Source organism: Misgurnus anguillicaudatus, chromosome 15 (genome assembly GCF_027580225.2).
Source record: "Misgurnus anguillicaudatus chromosome 15, ASM2758022v2, whole genome shotgun sequence".
Classification (NCBI taxonomy): Eukaryota; Metazoa; Chordata; class Actinopteri; order Cypriniformes; family Cobitidae; genus Misgurnus; species Misgurnus anguillicaudatus.
In genome coordinates this window covers 29256966-29282198 of record NC_073351.2, presented here as the reverse complement: position 1 = coordinate 29282198, position 25233 = coordinate 29256966, and the positions used below count along the sequence as shown (strand labels likewise).

General features: G+C 36.9%; 1 protein-coding gene across 30 annotated transcripts in view; it reads left to right on the top strand.

Annotated features, from left to right (window-relative positions):
* Positions 1 to 276: 276 nt before the first annotated feature.
* The window catches only part of mical3a (microtubule associated monooxygenase, calponin and LIM domain containing 3a), a 100067-nt gene continuing 75110 nt past the window's right edge, over positions 277 to 25233 (top strand). For 17 of the 30 annotated variants that reach the window (XM_073853721.1, XM_073853729.1, XM_073853736.1 and 14 more), the window contains exon 1: positions 7152 to 7597. The gene's annotated coding sequence lies outside the window, so the exon portion shown is untranslated. Of the gene's footprint in view, positions 434 to 7150; positions 7598 to 15659; positions 15799 to 25233 lie in introns of those variants that run through there. The other 13 variants (XM_073853746.1, XM_073853745.1, XM_073853742.1 and 10 more) reach the window with 5 other exon arrangements.

The window sequence follows — 25233 nt, the reverse complement described above, 5'->3', positions numbered from 1 at the left end:
AGCGGGTCAAGCTGCTGTATATGGGAGGGTGTTGGAATGCTTGGCTTGTCTTGCTGATGTGTTGTTTCTGTATCCTGGCAGCCTCTAGCCTTCATATTTTGTAAGCGTCATGCGCGCCTTAGCAGAGTCAGTCAAATCTTAACCCTTGCTTGTCCTGGTGTTGCCACACCCACCTCTTTAAGTCGCCTATTGTGTCTTCGCAGGAAAGATTTTCTTTGTAAACGATAGGACAGCCGAGGAGGAGGGGCCACGGTCTGCTTTGCTTTTCCTCCTGATCACGTGAGACATTTCCCTTCCAGTAACCATGGCAACCAACACTGGTCCAGCCTGTATCTCGTTGTTGTGAGAAAGGAGGAAGAGAGAGAGAGAGAGGAATAGCAAAAAGGAAAGCACAAAATAAACATACTTTTCCCGGGAGCTGTCAGAGATCACAGTAAGTGCTTGCTTTCTTTGCTTTGACTCCATACTGTTAAGCTCTTATTTTTATGCATGCTGTAGAACAAGAGACATCCTTACTGGCTGCTTTGTTGTGATGGATGACATCATTACGTATTGAATATGAGATGCTGCATGCAGCATTGTTTGAGAATGGAATTTAGTAGATGGACTGCAAATACAAAAACGGTTTGGGACATACGCATGGAGTAATATGGGTGGATCCCCAAGACTGTGTTTTTCATAACCTGAGATGAAGTCTCAGTGGATTATGTGCTTCTGGGCTCTTACAAGCTTCTTCTAATGGCTTTGTTCCAGCACCGTGTCCTCTGTTATGCTGATGGTTCTGGCTGCTTTCGGGCCTCGTGTGCTTTGTATAATTAGCAAACCTACTGTGCCAATGACAAAAAACACAATTCTGGGTCAGTCTGTTCTCCTGGAGAACATTCATACACGTACTTGCGCTGGTGGGGGAAGAAACAATCATATGAATGTTGAGGAGATGTGAACATTTAATGCATGTATAGCAGAAATGTATACAATGTGAAACATCTTATAAATATTGTTTAAATGAATATTAAGGGCAATTTTGAAAAATGCTAACGGTAGCCAACTAGCAATGAAATTACGATCCCACCCTCCATTCAAATCGCCATCCAAAGTCACGCCTCTTTCAAAACACATAAACATGCACAGATCAGACGTTCACAACTCATGTCTCATTCACCAGTAAGAAAACTTTGCAGTACAAAGTGAATAACATTACCAACATAAACAACTGTTTTACATCAGAATTAGTTAAAGCACACTTTCGGTTGTGTAGACGTAGTAACTATATCATTATGCTAATCCACAAACGAACACAAGTTTCATAAGCAACACAATGTTTCATCAAAGTAGAATATCTAAATCCATCTCAATACAAACATATCGCGTACCTAACTTACCAAAATAAACAGTGCAACGACCCTTTCTGACGCTTTGACTCTTGCAGCTGTCTGGATCTCGTGGTAAAGCAATAAAGTTACAGATGTTCATTTGGGTTTTTACTCTTTGCTGATCCAAGTAGCTTCTGCTGTTGTTGTTTTAAAAGATGTCTTTCGTTTTGTGGCTCCTGTGCAGGTTGTCAATTCAGCATGAAAGTTTGCCATTCTCCCTCTGTTTGCAGACAGGAGGTGAGCGCACAAACGCGCCATTGACGTATGGTGTCTAGGTGAACAGGCTGCACGGTGGCATTCAAATTACGCTTACGGATGAGGGACAAAAAAGGCAACTTCCGTTCGGAAAGAGATCTATGATTGGTCGAACATTTTTTTGGTCCTACGCCTTTCACAGATGACATAAATTTCTACAAATACGGCACATACACTAGAGCGAGAGAAACAATTGGTATTTAGATAAGTGAGATAAAATGCACATCATCTTGTGAAAATTAAAGAAAGCCAATGCACAATTCTATCAACAATGCAACTTACAAGAAATGAATAGAAATCAATTATGTTGCCATAGAATAAAGAGGAAACGTAAAGATATATACACTACAGTATTGAAAGCCGGGCCATGGTGTGATATCAAGGACTTTCTAACGGCGCATTCACACGGGGCGTCAGCGTTAACGCTTCCCATTCACTTTTAATGGGTGACGTCATGCGTTGCCGAACTGAATTGTGGATCCGTCGGCGCCACGTCAGTGCCGTTGCTCGCGGCAGAAGTTGAACAATTTCTCAACTTTTCAAGCGGCAACGCGTGCGTCAGCCAATCAGATCGCCTTATGCAAATAACCTAGGCAGAGCCAGCCAATTACGTTTATGGAAGAACGGAGCATGTGTAGCGGCCACTGTGATTGGCTGTTGGCCACGCTTCAGACAAGCCTTCCGTTAAGCGTTAACGCTGACGCCCCGTGTAAACTAGGCTTAAGACTTTATGTCTGTGCTTATACTCTTGCTAAGACTGGAATACAACTGCAAAGTCAAAGCATGTAAGATCTCTGATTTTATATTTTTATAGAGAGTCATGAATTTGAATATATTAATATTTTAGAATCACAAAAAAAGTATGTCATATTTTAACACACTGTTTTTTTAGACCTCAGCATTGATTGGTATGAAATGTCAGGCTGTTTCTTAGTTTTTGTTACTTTATAGGGCAGTTTCCCGGACAGGGTTTAGGTTAATCCAGGACAAGGCCTTATATTAAGCAAACATATTTTACAAAAAAAACAAAACTAATATCTTGAGACAAAGACAATGGTTTTTAAATTTAAGCAGCTCATGCATTTTAGTATGGGACTAGAATAAATCCTGTCCTGGAAACCACCCCAAAGTCACTGATGTTATATGGTGTTTACTATTGTAAATTCCATTAATAGGACATGGTAACCAAATAGACTATTTTTTATATATTTATTTTTCCGCTATAGAATTGTCTTGGTCCATCTTTTATCCAGTACTGTCCAGCCTTTGTGTAGTTGTGTTTCATTGTTCTCGGTCTGCCCAGAAACACATGCGTTTCTTTATCCCGATAACCCTGAGCTGTAGATTAAGTCATTTCTGCCTTGTTTAGATTATGTTCAATCAATTATTTTCATTGTGCAGTAATACCAAACAGATGTAGACCATCATTGTGTCATCACATGACTAATGTGTCTAGTCCCTCTGAGACGTCTAGCCATTAATGTGCTCAGTGCTTAATTTAGATATTAAAATCCATCAAATTATTTTTTTTAGGTATTTTGTGATAATGAGCTAATTTGTATTCACTTGCTAAGGTAAACACCACTATTACTAACATACTGATAGAATTTAAACAAATGAGAACAAAGGGATTTATGTACAGTATAAATTTTGGCACATAACTAAAAAAAATGCTTGGGTATTCTTGGATAAAGAAGGGACAAAACCAATCCACTGGGATGTAATTGAAATACGCTGGGATGTTTTAACCTATAAGTTGGGTCAAATATAAACATTTTCTGGATAAATTAAACCCAACAGCTGGGTTTGTCGCTTTTTGACCCAACACTGGGTTAAAAATAACCTAGCATTTATTTTAAGTGTAAATATGGCAGGAATAGTGTAGTGAGCAAAATATAGAAATGGGCTATTTTGACTTATGACTCTTTTGGGTCAGTAAACAAAAACCCAGAACATCTTAATAACCATCATCCTCTTTTGCAACCCGACTAACTCCTTTAACATTTTAGCATTGGTAAAACAACCCCTGCATGTAGCAGAGTTTTGCACAGTCCTGCACCCAACTGTACGTGTTTGCATTTTAGAGAAGAAACATATGGCTATATGCACGGCATCCTAGAGCATTTGCTGATGTCTTTCTGAATGACTTCACGACAAAAGAATGCTATTTTTTATTTTTCTGGACAAGAGTACTGGTTAAGCTGTGTGGTATCTGCTATCTAGCCCGAATGTAGGACACTTAATATTCTGTAACACAATCTGAAAAGGAGAAACAGATCATTTTTTTTTATATTTGATTTACAGTGATGATATACAGTGATGATATAAGTGGGATGGTATCTATTACTGCGAGTGGGAAGAAACTGGAAACTAAATCTGAAGTAGAATCTGAAGGTGTGGGGCTGGTAAATTAGCACACCATGTACAGTTTGTAAAGTGCAATGCAAGCCACATTTGTATGCTGTGGGAATACTGGATTTGTATATTAAAACACTAGACTTGTGTCTAGCATATAAATGATTGTTAAAATAGTGAATACTACAGTGACTTATTATAATGTTCGTATAGAGATCTATCCAAATTAAGCTGGATAAGATGAATTTTAATGTAACCTGCAAGGTTAAGTAGCCATGCAACTATTGTGCTGTAAGTATGCCAGTATGTTGCAAGTGGGTGTTCAGTGAGTGGTAATGGGGAGCTGATAGTATTATAAGAAGTCAACACTCAAACAAAGGAACAGTGCTTTCCTTTTAAAGGCATTCTGTCCCCACATACCCCAAACACCTCCAGCATCCATCAATAGATAAGTGAATATTTTTATCTGCTATCTTGTGTTTGTTCCTTTGAGTTATATTCAAGTGAAATTATTACCAGGCCTGTTACTTCATAATGTTCAGTAGGAAACATATTTCCCAGGTCCTGTTTTAAAGACATATCTTTTTCCATGTTTAAGTGCTATAATTGGGTCCCCAGAGCTTCTATCAACCTAGAAAACATGAAAAAGATCAACCCAGTAACTTAGTTTTGGTAAACTCTTCTCTGCAAGCATGTGAAAAAATAGGTCATTGATATTTGGCTCCCTTTGTGATGTCAGAAGGGGATAATACCGCCCCTTAATCTCCACTATCCAACCACGGCACTGCCATTAAGTGAAAAGATCAGCCCATTTGCATTTAAAAGGACACACCCAAAAACGGCACATCGGCTCACATCTACAAAGTGGCAATTTTAACACGCTAAAATATATTTTCTATATGGTATTTTGAGCTAAAACGTAACATATGTACTCTAGGGACACCAAAGATTTATTTGACAGTCTTGTGAAATGTCCCTTTTAAATATTGATGGGTTATCTCTCACAATAATAATATAAACTAATATATATTTAATGGTGTTTTTAAAATAGTTGAATGTAACTTGATTTAGATTTATGCTTTTTTCTTGTTGTATTGGCTTCTTTTTGGTCCTTAGTGGCACGACTTTATTAAGCCATTATCTTGTTCAGAGAACACGTTTGAAGACAAATATAGTTCTGACCTTCTATATTTTTAATAATAAAGTTATTTTTGAAAATGTACGTTTTTTTATCAGTGCAAGATATTTAGTTTGTTACCATTGTATTCTGAAATATGTTTTTTATATGTCACTCATCATGAAGTAAACTTACTTTGATAAGCAAATAGTTCAATACTAAAGTTTTATCCGCACACAGACTTAAACTTAACAAACAATACTTATAATGATGACAAACAACAAATGTAACATATATTACAAAAATGCAAACAGGGAATATCGCTAACGTGCGTACCGCAATATGCATATCGCAATGGTTTGCAATAATTAAATGATTTTAATACTTCAAAATGTACGTATATTCAAAGTTTTAGGCAGGCTAGAAACATCTGGCATCTAAAGGGGACATTTCACAAGACTTTTTTTTAAAGATGTCAAATAAATATTTATTTTTTCCAGATACATATGTGAAGTTCTAGCTCAAAATACCATATAGCTAATTTATTATAACATGTTAAAATTGCCACTTTGTAGATATGAGCAAAAATGTGCCGTTTTGGGTGTGTCCTTTTAAATGCAAATGAGCTGTTCTCTGCACTAAATGGCATGCCGTGGTTGGATAGTGCAGACGAAGGGGCGGTAGCTATTATCCCCTTCTGACATCACAAGGAGAGACAAAAGCTACTGGGTTGTTTTTTGTTCATGTTTTCTAGGTTGATAGAAGCAGGGGACCCAATTATAGCACTTAAACATGGAAAAAGTCAGATTTTTATGATATGTCCCCTTTAAATAAATGTAACCCTGCCTGTAAAAACCCAGCTAAAGTATTTTTTATTTACTGTTTTCTATATAAAAAGTTCAACATAATGTTAAGAACATTCTGTGAAAATATAACCTTGATATCTTTAATACTGAGTAAGGTCGTCACAACGATTGAAATCAATGTAAAATCAAACTTTGATTCTCCAAATCTCATACTTAGATTATGAAACTTTAACCTGGATTCCACAGACACTGTCACAAATAAGCAAAACAGTTTAATGTGAAATTGTTTGTTTATACAACATGGTTAAGCTAGTTAAATTGTTTTAATTTGTATGCATAAGCTGCATTTGAAGACAAAAAATTCTAACATCAGTAATATTTCTACAGCCTCTATATTTTCTTAAATCATATGGCATCTTGCTGCAATATTGCTCTATATTTAATTTTTAAAGTCTGAGATCCTTCCTTGAAGGCTGTCAACACATCATAACCAATGTGCTTTAAATCTGTCAGCTAAACAAATAAAACCTTTATAAGATGTCCATGCTTTTTCTAGGCTCGTATTTTGTTTGGAAAGCCTAACTGCAAGGGTGTAAGCCTTCATTTTCTCACACTGTAATCATGTTTAGAGAAATGGGACACTGCATGTTCTCAACCGGCTTTCATTTATATCTCCATTCTCCAGTCTCCACAAGACTGGGGAGATTCACAGACTTTCTAGTGGTTCAGTGCAGCCTAACCACAGACGTTTAAATTGCTATAGTGGACATCGGCTGCTCCCTGTCCAGACAGAGCATTTACCGGACACATTAACTCCTAAATGTGGCAGCACTGAGCCTTGTAAAAACAACTGTACTGCACTAATGCAGAACCGATTACAACAAACAAACATTAATAAACAACCAACCGAGCAACAGGAAAATGTATATTGTTGACATTTCATGGTGCGACGTAATATACCATGTACACTTTTAAAAACTTAATATTGTACATTTTCTTAAATTAATCTTACAATTATTATTAATGCAGCTTTCTTACGATCATATTACTGATAGACTACATTGAATATTTATTATATTAAATATTTAAAATATATTTAACTTAAACATTCATAAGGACACATTACACGTCGAATACACATTTACAGGAGAGATCCTTCATTTTTAAACGTATGGAAGACCTTCGCCGGTGACGTAATTTTGAGAGCGCCAATCAGATTAAACCGAGGAAAGGTTCCGCCTTATGTAGACCAACAGCGGGGGGATCGTGTGAGAAAGCGTGCATTGTTAATCCCCACACTTTTTAAAGAAAGGACAGCCGCAACTAAATTCTCATAAAGTTTTACTTTAATGTCTTGCGGAGTACAGTAATTCAATACGCGACTGTTTACTCGTTAAGGATATATTTTACTTTGGATTTGTTTCTCCCCCCTCTTCTCTCGTGTCGGTGTGTGAGACTGTCTGTCCCATTAGCGCCTTTCTTCTGCTGCAGTATGAGCGGGGACGAGCATGGATGCGTGTGGACTGGACTGATCTAGTGTACGTGCATTTCGGTTAAAATCTTTCGCGCTGTTTGGGATTTTGAAAACGACGTCACGTACATGGAGTAATAAATAATGTCGTCGCTGTGAAGTCCGTCTTTGTGTGTGGGAATAGCCGTGTCCGTGTTTATTAAAGGATCCACGAAATAAGGTAAGGGCAGAGTATGATTGTTATAAGAAACTGGTTGTTTGTTGATATCAGTAAAAGATCGAAGGGATCTTGATGTTGTGTTACTCAGTGGGTAGGGCACGAGTTATCTATCACGAGCTTCTACCGAGATAAATCGGTAAATCTTTTGGCACACGGACCAGCATTAGACTCCGTTGGGATGATTAAACGTCAGTTATTCTCCTACTAAAAATATGTAGCCGTCATATTTGCGTAATTTTTAAAAGAAAATGTAAGCAGTAACGTTATCATTACCAACCTGTACGCCGGTTACAGTCGTTTATTATCAAATATAATGGGTAACAATTTATTATAACTTTTACTGAGGTGATAAACAAACATGAATGATGTAGATCAGTATGTCACAGTACGTTACAGTACACACCAGTCGTATTATTTTACAATACCACCATACAGTACCGTCATATTATTTTACAAGCACACATATGTTTACAAACAGTAGAACCTAATGTTGCAGGTGCTTGTGAATAGGAAAACGTATGACGTGTTAGCAGGATAGATAAAACGCGCACTGTGGTTTAACATGTGCATAGTATATGCGAAATATATTATTTTATTGTGTATTATGCACGTTAGTATTGGACTTGACATGATTACCCTTTATGAAGGTTATTATTGCGTCATCACGTTACTGATATCGTGCAATGATGTGATGTTTGTCCATGTCCGATCATGTGTATGAAAATACTGTAAACAATGACTTTGCCAAAACCCTTTTATCTGATCTCTGCATGGCAGTCATATATTTCTTTAACCCAATAAAGAGTCTGGTTCTGTATGGAGCTAATGGTGGTAATTGACTTGACTGACACTTAAGTCTGTTTACGTTAAAATAGCAACTGGTTGGTGCTTTGGAAGATAGATTGATATCCTATTTATCATATAACGTTAGTTATGAAACTATGCTTAAAGATGGATGCATGGTAAACACTGCAGAGCATTGTGTTAGCATTGCATAACTCATGGGTTCAATCCCAGGAAACGCACACACTGATAAAAATGTATAGCTTGGACCTGATAAATGCATCAATGTAAGTTGTTGTATTAAAAAGTTGAATGGCTCATAAAGTTACAACAGATTCTGTCCTGTTTACGAATCCTTTAGTAGCACATACTGTCTATGTATCTCATGGTCAGGCCAATGAAAAACAGAGAGACTTGCTGACTCAGCTCAAACCCAGCTGATTATTTTGGCATGTATGTCAGACCCAGATTAGATGTTTGACTTTCTTAACATCAGGCGTCAGTATGAAAGTGAGCTTGCCTATTTTGGTAACCTTTAACTTACTATGGTGTACTGTAGATCCACTCAATAGTTATCAGATAAATGAGAGTAACATTCAACTGTGAGAAAACTATATAGTTTGACTTTTTGAAGGTACAGCATGATGTATCCAATACCAGGAAATACTAACTTAAAGTCAGTGATTGATCATGCATACCTTGGGCACAAGGTTGGCCTTAAAAGGAGATGTCTGACTCTGCAACTTACTGTTATATTGTTTATTTAGCGGCACTCCAGGAATTTATTGCCAACAACTTTGAGATTCAAATTGTGTCCTGGTGTTGCCAGAAGGTGCAGTGGAAAGGTCACAAAAGTGAGATTTAAAGTGTTTTGGCGTACTATGCAGTTGTAGAATACGCCAGTTTATATGTAGGAATTTATTTTAGTTTGCTAATGTTTTTAAGAGCTCAACATTAAGTTTAATTGTTGTACAGCAACAATGTGTTATTATCTTTTAAAAGTATGTTTTTTAATTAGACATTTTTCTTTAAAGAGCACATATTTCATTGCTTAAAAACTTTATTTTTGTGTATAATACAATGTGTTTGCGTAGTTTATGGTTAAAAAACACATTATTTTTCACACACCGTAAATTTTTTGTAGATTTCACTCTCTTCCTGAAACGCATGGATTTGAAAAGATTTGTGGCCCTGATTGGCCAGCTATCTGTATGTTGTGATTGGCCTGAATACCTCTGACATCAGCCGGAAATGTGACGCTTCTTACCATTTTTTGAAAGATTCGGTCACAATGGAATGCCAACAGGAATTAACTTCCATGCTGCGAGTCCGAAGTGGGAGGAATTATGATAATGTCGGTCTTGTTTACATAACGAATCCCAGGAAGTAAACTGTTGCCTACAATCCGTGTGTTTGTTGTAGTCCATGAAAAGAGATTCATGTTGAGACGATAATCCGCGTCATTGTTTACTTTGTGGTATGTTCCTTTTGCATATCGTTAACATGAACTAATACACACTTACACACCAAAGAAAATGTTAAAATGTGAATCAGACAATAGGTGCTCTTTAATGTCCCATGGTCATGCAGTTTAAAGTTGCAGAATTATTGTAAGTTGTACATGTAAGTTTTCCCAATTATATAATTTGTAAGACACTTCTATGGATACAAGAGTATTACTTTTTTAGGAAGACATGTTATGAGATAACATGGCATGCCTAATGTATTGTAAATTGTATGTGCATGTGGCTGTATAGAGTGGATGAAAGTGGTTTGATTCAGATTGGCCAGGGGCCCTTAGACTTTCTAATTGTTTTTCTGTTGAATAGTATGGCTCAGTACAGCTCATTTTGGAGTGTTTTTTCACTGTGTACAGTACCTAGCACTTAATACTTTATTTAGTACCACCTCGGGTTGAGGTTCCAAGCAAGCCATACTTATACTAAAACGTGCCGTGTAATGCTGCAGATCACTGATTGGTCAAAGAGAATCACAACCAGCATCATTCTGAAATTCAAGATTTGTAGTGCTGCCTCACGATTAGTCGCGACTAATCGTTTGCAGAATAAAAGTTTTTGTTTACATAATAAATGTGTGTGTACTGTGTATAATAGTTATGTTTATATAAATACACACACATAAATGTATAATTTTAAGAAAAAAATATATTTATATAATAAATATTTATATTTATATATAATATAGATTATATATAAATATAAACATGTATATACACATGCAAATGTTTCTTAATTATATACATGCATGTGTGTATGTGTATTTATACATAATTGTTATACACAGTACACAAACACATATATTATGTAAACACAGATTTTGTTCTGCAAACAATTAGTCGCGACTTATCGTGAGGCAGCACTAAAGATTTGACTACCCTCGTATGCTGTCGAGCAAATTAAGTGATGTCGTCATCTGTGATTTTTGGAAAATTTCCAAACTCCCTTTTGGCGATGAAAAACATCCACATCAAGAATCAAGAACACTATTGCATCGATATGCTTTGTTATTTTTGTGTTTAGTGTTGTTTGTATCGCATTTTTACGATGATGTTACAGCAGTAGAGGCAGCACAGCTGTAACGTTAAGCCTATAATCCCACCCATTTTGAACAGGGACTAAACTCCAATGGAAAAGCGCCAGAATAGTAGGAAGATCCATTGCAGCTTCATTGCTGTATTTTGTTTTAAACTATAAGTACTGTGCATGCAAGAACCCTCTGAAATTCTCAATTTAACATGTCTGTTAACTTATGAAGATGGCTGTAATCTTACGAGCCACGTAACATGACAGAGCAGCTAATTTCTTCTGACTGTTTAGGTTTTTACATGATTGTTTTCATAGCTACTGCTGTAACCTTGGCAGCTTGGTTTGTTCTGATGGATCTTTTAACCAAATTCTTGTGGTGCGTAAAACCTTGAAGCTTAGTAGGGAGTGAAATGTCAAAAATAGTTCCTACTAAAATGTTAAATTTATGTTTAAAGGATATTTGTGTTTGAATGACCTCTAAGCCAAAAATGAGTGAGACAGGAATAAAAGGGATCAAGGATTTTTGCCCTTAGAAACTCCTAAAGTTCTGTGTGTGTATTATTTCTGTGTTAGGTGATACTAGTGTATACCACAGCTTAACCTTCATTCTGTTTCAGTTAGTGTGTCTTGGATGATGTCATTTTCACCTTGATGCATTCAAGGTCAGGCAAAGTGTGTCTAATCTCGTTTACTATTGAAAATGTTGTCATGCTTGTGTCAGCTGTCTTTGTTGATTGTTATTTGATCATTTCTTAAAACCCTTTGGGGCGGTTTCCCCGACAGGTCTTATCCTTAGTCCCAGATTAAATGCATGTTTGAGGTGTCTTCATTTAAAAAACATCTTGCACTGACTTAACATATTAAGTGCCAATGTTTTGCCTTAAGTTGCACACCAATATTGTTTTTTTGTAAGGTTGTTTGTAAAAATGTCCTAATATAACTAAGGCCTAGTCAAAAATGAAATGGATAAAAACAGACCACATCCATTAAAATATGAAAAATGGTTCTTTATGCTTTGGGTCCTCATTCATAGTTATTATTTGGTAATATAGGATTAAATTATGCTTGTTTGCCACCTAAGCTATCAGTCTCAAGTCTCCTAATATGTTTTTGTGTTTTGCAGACATGAATGAGTAGGCTAACTGATGACAGATGTTTAATTTTAAGGTAAATTGTTGCTTTAAGGTGGACTGTTTTTGGAGTCCCCACTAGGGCAGGAATGTATATCGAAATACAGCAAACAGCAAATGTGTGTATTGCGTATTGCATATCGTTTGTGATGGTTACTTGAGGTTAATACTTTACAAAGTTGTGTATAGTAAAGTTTTAGGTCGATGCAGATAGTAGAGAGACTGCCAAGACCGAGCGAGGAATAATTTCTTTTCCCAGAAATATGTAAAGTGTATGTTATATAAGTTGCAGTTTTAAAATATTGTAATTTCATAGATTTAAATGGATTGCAAGTATTACCGTAGTGCATAATAATGTATATTATATAGGGATGTGCAGATTAATCGTGCAAATGCGCGTTTTCTCAATGAATGAATTACGGTGAAATGCCGCCACCTCCAAAAGCCAGGGGGCGCTCTCATGCAGAAATTTCCTTTGTGCCACAGAAGAAGTATCATTACAAACACTATTCAAGGAAATGTCTAAAGGAATATTTATATCGCTGTTTTTCAGATTGTTTCAGGTATTTTCATGATAATAAAAATATTTTGAATGAATGTGTTTGACGAGTGTTGCTTTTTAAATGCACATTATAAACGACTCAAACTCATAGTGATTTTAGATTGATAAGGACTTCCTACTGATCACGGAGCAGTAGTACACGCACAAGCTGTGCTTGAAACACAGAATAGGAGCCTTGTGATTCAGAATCGATTTCAGGCAGGTCTTTTTAATGGGGAACGTGATGTATCGGCACAGCCCTAATATTATATCGCAAGTTATTACATGTACCATAGTATTGTGCAGCAGCCCTAGACCCCACAGCCCCTGTTATGCCCTTATCTCAAAAACAAAGGAGAGGTGGAAAAGCTATCCCTAACAGTGTCACGACCGATTGCCCGGTTTGTTCCCCAGCATGCCTGACTTAGATAAGATGTTACTGTGCCAGGGTGCCGCCACGCTCTCTGCCCACACCTCACTTCAAAGTGCCTGGCAAAAGACTCTTCCTTCCTCTCTGCACCTCCTTGTCTGCATCTCCTAAGCAACCGACTCCACACACATGTTGTTTATTTGGAGGAGTGCACAAGTTATTTCCCTTTGGAACTAGTAATACTAATAGTTCTGTTATTTTGGGCTATAAGTAATACTTTCTTTGCCACTATCTTTTTTTTTCTGCAGTGGAACTTCCATGGTAGGTTAATTTTCATTTGCAGAATGAAAGGTTTGCTGTGTCAGGTATACCCGTGTTAGGTATTTTACCCAGAAATTCACATGATGTAAGTTTTTTTTGTGTGCCAACACAGTAATATTAAATAAATGTAGTAATTCCTAATATTGGCATCCTTCAGATGATTATGTAGAAGCTAGTGGAATCTAGCTTTGCGGGTTTAATAGACTTTTCTGTAAATTAGTATTACGTTTTGGTGTTAGGAGTCTCTTGTCACTTAATTGATAAACACAGACCATGTGGTTGTGTATTTATCTGTCTGATGTTGAGGAAGTTCAGGAGGGTTGTTTTGTTTAAGTAAGCAGTCTGGGGATGAACGGGACGGCTGAAGTATTGGATTCTAAAGTATGTTTTCGTAGTCACTAATTTTTTGATTAATTTATTCATGTTATTGACACGATTTTCCGCTGTTTTTTATGTCTTTTTCGGGGTTCTCAGCATGAATTTCTATAAACAGTTTTTCGTGTCTGTGGCACGACTGTTTTTATTTTTTTCTCATTGTTTTTAAATCATTGTCGCTTGGTTAGGGTTAGATTCGGGTTTTGTGTTAGGATGTAATTTATGCATTGGTTTCTATATGTTTTTCATCTGCTTTTAAAACTATTCTCGCCTGGAATTGGGGTTAGAGTTGGGGTTTGGGTTAGGATGTCGCAGAAAGTGATAGGTAAAAAAAATTGGAAAAAACAATGAGAAAACAAAATTTAAAATGACACAAAGAAAGAAAGTCGTGCCACAGACACGAGAAATTGTTTATAGAAATTCGGACTGTGTGCCACAAAAAAGACATTTGTGATCCAGTGGCACGAAAAACAGCAGAAAATCGTATCAATAGCACATTAATCACATATTTTGTGACTATAGCACAAATTTCCGTGAGATTAGGTTTTCCATGTGATGGCAACCAATTTCCTCTTTGAAAACCTTGTGTCAACCTTTTTGTTTACAGCAGTGCTTTTTGGTTGGGTGTAGAGAGCCTTCCTTTTGGAATCAGTTTTCATTAAGTTTGGAGTTGTCCTCCGTCTGACTCCACAAAAAATGTTGTTAGATTATAATGTAATTCAGTATGTGTCTATTTTCCCTCTAATGGACGTCTATTGAGGTGCTTAGCATCTGTCCGAGAGTTTTGGATTACATGCCTATTAAAGGCAGTTTTGTATTCCATTTACACTGGAGTCCACCCTTTTCCTCTGCACGGCTGGCACAAACTGCTGATGTCAGGCCTGTTTTGCATTTTTCCTCTTTACAAAGTTGGAGGTTAAGGTTTGAACCATGGAGGTTGGTCCTTAACTTTGGCGAAGTTAGGTGGCAAGAGATCACAGATCTCAACAGATGTTAGAGTAACATGCACACTGGAGCAGCGAAGGCTTTCCACTGCAGAACATAAAGCTTGGGCCAAAAAAAGGCTTTTTTTCCCAAATTTATAATCCACAGTTGGCAATATTCTCATGTTTCTTGCAGTTATGTTTTCACTTGTTTTTCCATGGCTTATTTACAACTTGTAGTTTTGTATTAGCCCATTTAGACCCAGATGGAATTTGCAGACATTTATGTGCTGATTTTAGGGAAAAACCTGTTACACGTGTAGGACACTATGAAGTGTAATGGATTTTCAGATAGTGTGTGTCAAGCAAAGTTGAAATGACTACACTAAAATTAGCCAAAGGTTTGAAATAAATGAATTTGCAAGGGTGTGAAACTTTGGCTGATGTTTGAAATTCTGCATAAATTTGCAAGACTGGGAGCCAGTGGGAGCTGTCAAACCAGATTTGCAGTTTCTTATAAACACCTGCTTATCTGTAAAAAAAAGGATATAAAATTGGACATTGTGAAAGGCCTGGTTCAGAAAATGAATTCATGTTCACACATTTAAAAAGCATGTCAAACAAAAAAAAAAAGGTTGAAATCGCTTCAACTTGAAGCGAATGCATTGCATTTTAGTTGTTATCAAATAACAAAAGTAAAGTCAGAGAAGAACTTTCATAACTCAAGTTTCCAAACATGTATGGACATTTATCAAGAATATTGTATTGTCTTTGAGGAAACCTGAAACTACATATAAATGTATTCACTTGAAGATCACCGTCATTAATCTGAATGTACTTCCCTTTTCTCTTAAATCCTTCCTTCCTGTGTTTTATTTCCCCTTGGGTCTTTCTCCAGTCAATGGTCAAACTTTGGTCAGCTCGCCTAACTTGTGTGAGGCACGTTTACTGATCATGTGACATGGTTGTTCTTTATTCATGTAAGAACTGTTGGATGGTATGCGTGCTAGTGCTGTGATTGATTAACAAAGGTAATCCGTGGCTCTGACAGGTCTGGGTCAGCGACAGACAGTCCTTGTGTCTGGAGACTTGTTTACCCTGTGAGTCCGGGTTAACCCCGCCCACAGAGCGCTGGATTAGATCAGCACGCTGTGTCCATGGGATTACTGCCGTGGTGTCTGTTTCTGAGAGCAGCCAACTGTGCAGAGTCACGTACGTAACTTTTAACTATGCTGATGATAACATGTAAAATTGCACGTGGTAGTTTCCTGGACAAGTTTCAGTCTGAAAGACTTGGATTGTGTACTTGTCAGAGTAAACATTGTTTGGTGCTGCTTTGGAATAACATTAAGGATTGGGATAAATGATACCTCTTGAGGACTAATGAAGGGCTTTAAAACATAATCTTTTGGAAGATGTTTTCTTAGTATTTTCTGCATTGTCACAAATGCTTTGCATATGGGTGTGTGGAATTTATGAATGAGATTCTTTTAGTATGACCAACACTGAATTATCAAGTCAATCATCTGCAATCAACACTGAATTATCAGTTTTACTACAGTATTTGAAGTTTTAGCACCTAGCTGAACATGACAACACCTTTCAATGCTCTGGTTGTTGCTAGAAATTTTAAAAACGCATCAGATTTAGTTATCTTCTATGATATTTTGGATATAATGCTTTATTTTTAAGTTACAAAAACTCTGGCAGCAGGAATGTTAGCATCCCAAAAATGTTGAGTATAGATTTACTTTACTTTACTCAGTATTTACTTTGCTTTGATATGTATTACGCAATTTGTGGTTGTCAGTCACTGTTATCCAAACAAATTGGTATTCCAGCAATCCGCAGAAGTTTAGCAATGAATATCACTTAAGTAATGTGGTAATAAGTAGGGCTAAAGGCTATTAAAGTCTCTCTAAAGTAAATTCAGAGAATTGTTTCTAAACACATTATATATGTTTTAAATTTTTTGTATTGCTAAAACACATAATTACAAATACTGTGAACAGTGTAGTACTGTAATATGGAGTTGGAGTACTGTATTTTCTAAGTTCAGGGTTTTTTGGACAGGCCTAAAATCATTACTCGATTTCGCACTGGGCATAGCCACTGAGCATGGCCCCGCCCCAATACAATTGCAAGCATCCATTCGGGAAAATTTGTGTGAATGTGAAAGCCCATTTACGTATACACTTGTCCAGGAAGTAAAGTAAACTCTGTGCATGCATTTTGATGCCGATCATTAGTTCCCACAATACACGATTATCATGAAAACGGATAAATTGTGCATTGTGACGCACATACGCGTGATTTTTACTTGCTTCACTCTGCATAATGACACCAAAATAATAAAAACTAAAAATATACAAAGTTGCATTGTTTTATATCCTTTTGTACAGTGTGTAATGTCCCCCAAAAGTTTACTAGACGGATTTTATATCCTATTGCTCAAACCACTTCAGCAGGTGGTCTGGGACGCATTTCCGATGAAACTGGACATGTGTAAATACATCTGGTTGATGAAAACACATCAAGTTAGTCCTTTTCTCCACCCAAACGTAAGCATGTCACTCCCACATTAGCGGGGAGAAAGGAAAACAAACAAAGACGACACGCTTGTTGCTTTATGCAGCGACGACAGTTGGTAACAAAACTTTCTAGGACCAATTAATAGTCCAATCACAAACTCGACTATATTTATCAAAGAAATAAAACTTTGTAAAATGTGAAATAAATAAATAAAAAGAGCGTTTTTCCCCGTCATGGACCTGTAAATCATTGCGGCGTCTCGTTCTCCTGCTGCTCTGAACTGCGCGCTCCAGCTTGTGTTATTGCCTAACATACAGTAAGTGCTGCCTTTTGTTGTATAAGCTTCATCTTAAGTTGTTTTAAGGCAGAGTAATGAATAGCGTATTTACATTTTTCGCAGGAATAGAAGATCGGATTGATATGTAAAACACATGATGTGACCAGGTTTAAAAAGGCAATTTATATATCCACATACTTCTATTAATGGCATGCAGGCATGCAGCGTGAATGTGGCCAGAGAAATCCATTAAGACAAGCATTGAATGTGATAGATAACAGTGTTTCCCCTAGGTTTACAGCTTTGGGGGGGGGGGGGGTGTTGGTTGGGTAGGTATATATATATATATATATATATATATTGCTCATTCATTGTTCGTCAATGTTAGTTAATAAATTTATATGATAAACAAATTTTAAATGATGCATTTGTTGGAGAGAATAATCCTGTTTTTTTAATTATCTGTTCTGTTGTCAGACATAAAACGAGTCGACTATAAAGTAGTGAGTAAACACAATGCAGTCACACCTTGAGTTTAATCCAACCAGCTGTTCCTTTAACTCTGCTGAAATCCTGATATATAAGCTCGATTTATAATTGTCTGACAAAATAATCATACATTTACATTGAAGCCTTACTGCTGTTTTCTCATCATGTCTTTTTGTGTTATGAGCTTTTTTATTTCAAATGTGAGAGTTTTATTGTTGCGTACAGGGCTTGACAATAACTTTTTTGCTCACCAGCCAAAGTGGCTAGTTGTTTTCCAAAGTTACTACACACTCAGCATTTTCACCGGCCACAATTTTGTTGCTGGTAAAATACATTTTATATACTTAAACTTGACTATGGCATCCTAAAATGACTTTGAGTAATTGTACTCGATTTAGCTAGATTAGATGCAGATTGACTTTCAAATGCAGACTGACCACCCAAGTTAAGACTACATTATTTAGCTGTTAATATCAGTATAGATCATATCAAATATTTAGGTGCATGAAAAACATGCTAGAAAGGCATAAATAGATTTACTTTAAATTAATATATTAACAGTGGAGCGCGGTGTAGAAGATTAACTAAAAAGATAAACACAAAAACCCTAGACAAACTTTAAATATTTATTAACAACAGCAGTAAAATTTATATGCTTGATCATGGTTTCTGTTAAAAGTTATTTAAGACTTTAAATGGCAAATGTCGAGAGGGTATTATTTTTGCCCAAAGTAGCCTACATTAAAATGATGCGCGACCCTCTCCACTTGTGAGTTTCCATTGATTTCGGACAAAACTGGGACGTTTGCATTCAGGTATGCGCTATGAATTTCTCTCCGCTCTTGCCCAGAGAGTGTGCACGCACTTTTAATCTCTCCAATCACTTTCATGCGTTTGTTTTATCCTTCCCAAAGTGTGCGTGTATGCGCTCAGACTGCGTCCCGTGCATTCGCAAATCCATCAGCTTTTGCACTCTCTCTGGTAAAAAGTTGGCGCTTGGTCCGCAAAGCGAGCCTCCGCTGCATTGTGCGCGCGTCTCAGTACGTTGCGCTGGGTACAGGGAGTGCTCATGGGAGTTGTAGTTTCCCATTGTCATTGTGCATGGTTTATAATTTCGCATAACTTTTAAGAAAACTACAATTAAAAAAAATATTCAACCAGCCAAAGTGGCTAGTGGGATTGGCTGTCTTACCCGCCACAGCCGAAATCTACGTGCATTTGGCGGGTGTTATGTCAAGCCCTGGTCGCGTAGCCTAATAGCGCAGACAAATTGATGCAAATTCAGAAAAATGACAGCATACACTGTTACTGTTACACAGAGGTATAGCATATAGCTACTGTACAGCATGATAGAGAGGGAGAGAATGCGCGCGTGTGTGTGGGAAAACACCGTCACCTTTTCAGTTATGAGGCGTGCGCTGCACGCAACATGACAGAGCGCGCATTCAGTGAATTAAGCCGGACAGTAAAATATAATGTGCCCACTCAATTGGATAATTTTAAACGCGCAGACACAGACAAAAAGACATGCCATCGTAGAAATAAGATAAATATTACTTGAGGGCTATTTAGTTTGTTTAATAAAATAACAAATTGTTATCTGGTGCTATAAAGAAAATCAAATAAAATATACTTCACCTTCAAGGGGGGCGGGAGGAGCCGTTAGGAGGGCGGGGCGCCCCCCTTATATAATGGTAGGGGAAACACTGGATAAGGTAGATTACCCCTAATATAGTGATGTTGATGATTACTCAATGTTAATTTTTATTATTCTTTATCATGATCATAGCAGTGCATTGCACAGAACATTAACTTTTCCTAGCAGATGCTTTCAAATGTAGTCCCTGATGTGTGATCTCTGTAGGCCATAAAAATTTATTTTTTACATGGCACTCCCTACTATATGTGATACTGTAAGGCATGCAGACAAGAGTGAACCATGACTATCCAAATATAATTGAGATGACTCATAACTAGGTCAATATGTACGTGTGAATAACTGCGGAATCTTGATATCATGCTGTATGATCATTTTTTTCTGTTTTTAAGGACAATAAAACAGATAAAGACTTTATCGAAAGCATAATATTGCAAATTTGTCAAAATTTGTCAACCATTAAAAAAAAAAGTTTATTATCTTTAAATGCATTTATTTTGCTTTTTACTTTAAGCGTTGCTATTTTTTCTAAAAAAACAAATTCTTAACAACTGTGCTGTTTCAACAAGAGTTTAAGTAAATAATGACAATGTACCTTATTACTGTAACTTACTGTAAATCACTGTAAACTGCTGCGTGCATGACAACCTCTCTAGTGCAAGGAAAAGTCAGGAGGCAAGCTCATTACAAGTTAATAATAAAACATTTATTGGCAAATAAGCCAGCTATCATTATAAAGGCTGTCACTATCGCGATATGTCTAGAGAAAATACGTTTATAACCCTATTATAACTATGACTAATATTACCATAGAAGGCCTTAAAGCTCTTAATTTTACAATGACTCATGGCAGACTTTACCTTCCAATGGGAGATTCACTTACTTCGTCATCCCTTGACATTAAAAGAAAGTGTTTGCTTTGTTTACCTGCCCACATGCTGCGCTGTTGCCTTGGCACCCCTCCCCTATCACTACAGCATGTGTATTATGATGTCATGCTGCTTTGATGATGTTGCTATAACGATCTCACTTGATTATCTGGAGACACAGCTGCCTGATAGATGGGACAGTGGTGAAGCTTGATGTTTTGTGGGGTGCTAAAGAAAGACCTTTTCTCCCATATCTAAACTCTGAATGAATCACATAAAGGAGGGAAGAGAGGATTTGCAACATAAGGCTACAGATGCTTTAATGAAATTTTATGAGACATTATGAGTTGGTCTCTTGAGTTCAGGCACAAAAAGCTGAGATTTTGTTAAATGATTGTCAATTACTGTGGCTTGAAATATTCTATCCACTTTTATTCACAAGTCACACACACACACACACACACACACACACACACACACACACACACACACACACACACACACACACACACACACACACACACACACACACACACACACACACACACACACACACACACACACACACACACACACATAGTTTGTCTTTTGAAAACTGTATAGTCCTTCACAGGAGCAGTCTATCTTAAAGGGGACATATCATGAACATTTGACTTTTTCCATGTTTAAGTGCTATAATTGGGCCCCAATGCTTCTATCAACCTAGAAAATGTGTAAAAGAACAACCCAGTAACGTTTTGGTTAAGCATTCTCTGCAAGCATGTGAAAAGATAGGTTATTGAAATTGTGATGTCAGAAGGAAATAAAACCGCCCCTTAATCTGCACTATCCAACCACTGCACTGCATTTAGTCCACGGTAGTGTTGGGTGATATACCCCATTTTGAGTGTCCTATCGTCAGCCTGTGAGATTGGCGATACATGATAGTATTGGGGGGCATGGCAATAGTTTACTCATTCATTTATTTGTTCATTTTTTACTCATTATGACAAGTCACTTGATTGGTGGACAAAAAAAAGAACAAGAGCAACACCGTCATGACCGCAACCTTAAAGCGCAGCTCTCTCTGCACGTACGCGACAGTGAGAGAGGCGCCAATATGCAGCAAGTTATATTTTAAACAAAAGAGATAGTTTGCCTCATCTCGAAGAAACGCATTAAACTGAACAAATACATAAGGATTACTATTTTAGGTTATGTTTAGACTTCGGACAGATGAAAGCCATTCGCCATGAAAGCCTGCCATTGGTTTTTCATGAAAAATCCAGACTTAAAAGGTGTCATCAGATTTTTTTAAAAAGCCATTGAACTTACTAACAATTATTTTTAGAGGATTTAAAAAATATTTCCTATAAATATTTAAATTTTTTTAGGCTATCATTATAAAAAAATATAATTACAGCAACATGATATTACATTAAATATATGCATTTACAAACTCATGTGTCGGTAATGAGAACTAAAAAGTTGTCTAGGTACTATAACAAACAAAATTTCAACTTTTATCTGGAGAGAAAAAATAAGAACTGCTTACCTGGTAGCCATCTTGAGTGTCACAGTCAATTATGTCCCTTCCAACAATTTTTTTTTAAATGTTAGTTCCTCGAGGGCTTAAATAATGATTGAAAATTGTTGCGGAGGATGAGAAAATTGGTCTTGGACACATTTATATTTCTTATTATTGTCTCTACATTTACCAATGATCACCAAATAACACATGTTTCTTTACTGTAAGTGTTTATGCACTGAAGCTTTTTATTTTTTTAATTTTTTAATTATAAATTTTCCATGTCAAAGAACCCAAATTCAGTCATGGACACGTTGCGGTAATGAAAATTTCCCCTTAAATGTGGAAAAAACAACAAGGTTTGTATGATGTCATTTAAAATCATATGCAAAATAGTACATGAAGAGATGTTTTTAACTGTATGCTGCTTATTTTGATACTCTTAGTTTTCATTTACATATTTTATCAAAATGTTTCATGACCCCTCATGAGTCTAATTTCGTGAGAATCACCCATTTGCATTTAACAGGACACACCCAAAACAGTACATTTTTGCTCACACCTACAAAGTGGCAATTTTAACATGCTATAATAAATTATCTATATGGTATTTTGAGCTAAAATTTCACATAAATGTACTCTGGGAACCCAAAGTTTTATTTGACAAGTCTTGTGAAATGTCCCCTTTAACTTAAGGTCCGCGTGTGTAGTGCTCTTCAAGACAAAATAAGTTTGGAGCAGCATGTGTTGTTTATTCATTTCGTAATACATAAATAAAAAAAAAACAATTTACTGTTGTCACTCAGTAAGCCATTTAACGCTGCAGCAATACTTCCGCTGGAAGTTTCACTTCATTCGTACAGCAGTACCCTTAGGAATAAGGTGGAGAGTGATGTGTCCAATCCACAGCTTTATGGAGGCACACTAACATATGAGGGAACTGTGTGTTTTTTTACAGTTCATTCTGGCATGTAATGTGGTCTATTTTTAGCTCAGGTTGTGACGCAATTCTCCTTGTAATGCTAAAAAATGCATGCTGTGTGTGTTAAAATCTTGCAGGCTTTTGGATTTCCTCGAACAGTTTACAAAGTCAAAAGCGAATGTGGGTGGGTAGTATATTTATCTCATTGGATATTTATTTAGGAGGTCTTGCTATAAAATGCTTGATTGCTGTTTATTGTTTCCATGTGGCTTGTCCTGGCTCTCCATGTAATGCTGCTTATCAGCATGCCAGTAGTGTTCTGTTCCTCTCATGTCATTCAAAGTTCAGTGTGTATTCATAGTTGTTGTATCGCTAACACTACAGTGTTGAGTGACCAGTTTAAGATTCCTGTTTCTGAAATTCAATATTCCTATAGTGACAGGTCACACCATGAAAGAAATGTGCAGGGTTTCCTGTGTGAAAAGGAGGCGCTCAATATAGTCCTGCGTTCAATTATAGTAGGCTCTGTTATGGAGGTGCTGAAGCATGCTGAAAGTTTGTAATCTGTTATACTGGAGCTTTAACATGGCTGTAAGGCACAGCATAACAAACCTGGCTTCTTATCTTTCCATGAGGTCAGTGTTGTGAGAAATGACTCGAAAGAGACCATGCATACTTAATCATTTTAAAATGGGATGATGGGCAAGTAACCTCACAGACCAAACTAATATTGATGTTCATTGAACACAATTTTTTTTATTATTGATTTTTTGACACTCTGATTAGTTGTTATAGCTCTACAATACTGTATTGATGTGTTATAGTTATGGGTTATGTGGTCTCAGTATTTTGTAAACCGTATATGCATGTTTTACCCATACTTCAGGCTCTTGGCTGTAACTAATTATGGGCTTTAAACAGGTTAAGCCACTCTGATACGAAAAAACATCTAAATGCATGTGATATTTGTTGTTACCTATTCTTGGACTCGTACTTTCAGAAGCACATAAAATTGAAGGTCATCAACTTGCTTATTTTTAATATCAATTTAATCTCAATTTCAGCATACTATGAAAAAAAAATTCTTTATATTTAGCAAGTTTGGTATTTAGGGATGCTCTGATCGATCGGCGGCAGATTGGTATCGGTCGATCATCATATTAAATGACTCGATTGGTACTTGCTAAATTTGCCGATCTCATCAAACGATCTTTCCATTTACTTGTTATCATAGGGCTCCTGAATATCTTTTTTATAACCTGTTGCTCATTTGCGACCTGCAAATTTGGATTTCTCTCTCTGTTTTTACAGAGATAAGTTATGTGTATTTTTCTATGAGGACGCGCTTCGGTCCTAACAGCGCAACGAGTCTTTAAATCCCCATCAAACAGTGTATACAACACATCTATTGCGGACATTGCATCTTCATGCCAAAAGTTTGTTATTTGCATGCGTTTTAAAGTTTTGACCGTTTAAACTTTCATTTTACTCGAAGGTGCTCTTGTCTGCGTACACCTGCTGCGCGCACACAATCACAGCCTGTCATTCAGGGTTCGAGTACAGAGCGATCTCTCTCTCTCTCTCTCTAGTAACCTAATTCATCTCTCAATAAAATAAAATTTATGGGCCAATCCCATTTCTCTGTCTTACCCCTTCCCCTTCCCCTACCACTTCGTCTTACCCCTAGCCCTTGTCCCTCAAAACCAAGTGTTAAGCGCTAGGGGTGAAAACATACCCCTATGAAATGAGACACCGCTTGGTTACGGTTACATCATCATACATCGTCATTTGCTGGCTGCAACATCACCAGACGCGACAAATGTTGATCACAAACTTCCAAGATGCCGAGTGCAAGTGTAAGCGAAAGTGAATCAGCCGCCGAGTTTCTTCTGGCGTCCCTGTGTGATACAGGACGGTATACGTAAAGCACGTACCGATGTCTCCAAAGCAAGTAGTGTTATGCACTGATATCAAACGAAATTCGCTGCTAACGTTAATGGAATTTAGTTAAAACTGTAGACAAGCATGCAGTCCATTCATGGCTAGTTAGAGAAATACGGGAATGTTGTGCAAATCAGCAAATACGGGAATGTTGTGCAAATCAGCAACGTAACGTTAGCGTAGCAAACTAGCGAAATTTTAAAACATTTAAATTAAGAACATAATTCAAATATATATATGAACAGGACTGTGTAGAGCACAAAACAAGACGTTAGTAATTTTTTAATTAATTATTAAGCCGAAAATACTTACATTTATGGGACTCTCTGGACGCTCTGGACGCCATTTTTGCCGGTTGCGCAGTGTATTCTGGGTACCCCTTGGTTTCAAGTAAGCTCGCGGAAATTCTTGGTTTTAAGGGGTATCTACCACTTGCCCTTAGCCCTACCCCTT